The following is a 3,266-nucleotide window of genomic DNA, read 5'->3' as shown; positions in this document are numbered from 1 at the left end:
CTTGGGGGAGTCCATCAAGGCCTGAATGGGAGGAGCTGGGGGGGGGGGAGGAGGGCCCGCTGGCGGACTTGGGGGAGTCCATCAGTGTGCAGTCACGCTGTGACTCCTGATGCTGACCTGCTCTTGGCACCTGTCTCCGGCCTCCGGGACCCCAGCTCTCGCCCGCCTCCCTGTCGAGGTGGGACAGGTGACTGTGCCTGGCAGTCGGAGAGACTGTGGCTCTCAGGAACGAGAGAGATGCTCGTTCTGCGTTATTGCTCATAGTTTGTGTAACGTCAGCTCTGTTTCTGGCTGTTAATGAGGGATTGTGGATGTGCGAGGAAGAACTCCGCTCGGATTGTAAATTAAATCCTAAGGCTCCATTTTCAGGTTTTAATTAACAGCACAGGGCCCCTGCTTGCCACGCTGTCCTCACATGCTGTCCCTCCCTCAGGCCCTCTCGGAGGACGCTCTGGGGACGGGTCCCAAGGCCCCCACAGGGCAGGTCTTACGGGCTCTGGAAAGTCTCCTCTGGAGGGGGATTTCGAAGGGGAGGCGGCTTGTATGTCCTGTTCGAGAGGACGGTGTGTTTGGAGGGTTGACGCAGCCGGTGCCCGGGCTCACCTGAGCCCCTTTCGTGCCGCGGACGAAGATTGCTGGGCTGTGAGCCACGCGTCCCGGCACCCGGAGCCATAGAGTTGTCGAGTAACCGTTTGTTGAGGGGGCGAAAGCCCATCCTTTATCTTCCTTCACTTTCTTTGGGAAAGAAGCCTTCCGCTTTTCCTCTCGCTAATGCTGTGCTTCTCTGCCCGCCGGGGACGGTTGTCAGTGTCCAGAGACACTTGGGTTGTGAGGTGGGTGGTGTTCCAGGGAGAGGAGGCGGGCGATGCTGCTGGACGTCCAGTCCCCGCAGCAGAGACTTACCCCACCCGAGGCGTCGACTGTTCCCCGGGGTGGGGGGGGGGTGGGGAAGGGGGTTCCCCCAGCGCCCGGGTGCGGCAGGTGTCGGGTGCGAGCCCGTGTCCCCCTGCAGTCATGACCCCTCACAGAGACCCTCGTCCACGGCTGCTCACCTTTGCTGATGGCTCCTCCGTTCCAGGCTCCCTGCTGAGTGCCTGTGTCATCGCAAGGCTCTCATGAGTTGACGACCCTACGGTCATTGCCATTTTCTGTAGGAGGAAGCAGGGCTGGGCTTTGGACTGTGCGGCTGTCGACACCAGGCCCCGGACCCCGTGCTCCAGGACGGCGGTGGGGGTGTGGCAGACCCTCAGTGAAGGCTTCGCAGAGCGGGGCGATGTTGGTGTGGACAGAGCTAGGGGAGCGCCCACTGACGACCTGGGCGGGCCGCAGCGATGGGGGAGACCTAGGGATTTCTCAATCAGGGTCTCTCTTTCTGTCTCCTCTCTCCATGCCAGGTCCCGCTCTAGGCTCAGCGCTGGAGGCTATGGGATGAGGGAGAGGAGGGTGGGGGGTCTCTCTGCTCCTGGAAGCGGAGCCCGCAGGCTGACCCCGGCCCGCACACTGAGTCGGGTGTCCTCTGTTTCCCCGGGAACCTGGGGCGTCTGACATGCTGCTGTGCTCAGGGAGGACTTGGCTGCTGCTCCTGGAGCATCTGGGCTGTGAAGCAGTTTGCCAGGGCATCAGCCCTGGGGACAGAGGGGGACAGCTCTGTGACCCTGAGCTTGGACGGGAAGCCACGGCCTCCCTTGCCAGCCTGGAGCTACCTCAGGGGCCGTGTACCCCCGGTGCCTCGGCGGAGGATGGCTGTTTGGTTCAGTGCCAGGAACCGTCCGCCCTGGTTCAGCACAGGCATCCCCGGGGACCCACAGGGCAGAAAGCGTGTCCCGTCTTGCAGGTCACAGGGGAGCGGGCGGCTGTGGTCCAGCTTTGCCGACCGCTGAGGAGGGCTGAGGCTCCTGTGGGCTGACCAGGCGCTGGTGGGGGTGTGGGGGGGTCTCCAGAACCACTTTGCTGCCAGAAACACGCAGAAGAATCATGCAGCTTAGGGCTGGCCCAGCCCTCCTCTTCCCGGGGGAGTCCCCTCATCACACCTTTCATGCGCAGACGGGAAAAGCAAAGCCCCGAGAGGCGAGGAAGCTGCCCGGTGCCAGCAGCGGGTGGGCCGCTTAGAGCTGAAGTTTGGGGTCAGCGGGTTCCGGCACCCGCTCGTGGCCTGTGGCCCGACTCCGCTGTGCGGAGGACGTGGTCCATACCAGGGCTGGGCCGGCGTCAGCTGAGCCAGCCGCCCAGGGCACAGGCTTCAAGAGGGGCTCCCTAGCAAATGTCCCTCTTGTCTCTGGGCCCTGCCTGGTGCACGCAGAGGAAGATGAGCAAGCCTGGAGCCCAGTCCGCTCCTCCTCACATTCCCTCCTGGTAGAGCCGGGCTGGGCCGGGTGCCACCCAGCACTGGGCTGGCCCTGTGCCTACAGACTGTTTGCATCTCAAGAAGGGCGATGAAATACAGCAAAATACATCTCGGAGCAAACTGCCTTAAAACTCCTTTAAAAGTACGTGAGACACGTCTTTAGTTCTTGCCGATAGGGAGAGGAGACAGTTTCTATCCATGGAGTCCTGGCTGGGACATCTGTCGTTGTCAGTTGCCAGTGACAAAAAACCCACCACCTGGTGGAAGAGGAGTCTTCATGCAGGGCTCACACAGAGTCCCCCAGGGCCACCTTCTCCCTTTCCTGTTCTTCCTGCCCCTTCTCCATCGTCTCCTCGGCTGTGCCCTCGTGGTGGCATGGTGGCTGCCGCGGCTCCAGCCATGCCCTCCCGGCCTCTCTCCCCTCGGGCCCTGCAATCCCGAGGCGTCCGCAGGCTCAGCTGGGATCACGTGCCCGTCACGGGGCCACCACCGTGGCCAGAGAAACGCACATGTCTGCAGCCAGGGTGGGCGTGTCCCCAAGCGACCCCTGCTGTCTAGGACAGGGGCAGGTGGCCACAGAGCTGTTGTCAAAAGGGAGGTGGAGGGAACTGGGCAGGGAATGGATGGCAGCAGACACACCGTGCAGGGCCACGAACCAAGAAAGACCCACGCCCGCTGGACGAGCGTGCCTCCCGCACTTCCGCCCCTGCGTCGACCGCTGTCCCCGCCCCGGCCCACCCCCGCTCACTGTTTGCACTGAAACACCTCTTCAGGCCGATCCGACAGAGACGCCCGTAGCCATTCTAGACCTGAGAGTGAAACTTCAGACGTCATTTAGCTTAGATTTGATCGTCACGATTTCAGTGGTCCTGCATTAATTGTTAAATACATTTAATGAAACTTAATCAGCCCACCCGAACAC

The sequence above is a fragment of the Herpailurus yagouaroundi genome, unplaced genomic scaffold (assembly GCF_014898765.1).
Source record: "Herpailurus yagouaroundi ecotype Mexico unplaced genomic scaffold, PumYag 77, whole genome shotgun sequence".
Classification (NCBI taxonomy): domain Eukaryota; kingdom Metazoa; phylum Chordata; class Mammalia; order Carnivora; family Felidae; genus Herpailurus; species Herpailurus yagouaroundi.
Note: the sequence above shows the minus strand (reverse complement) of the source record.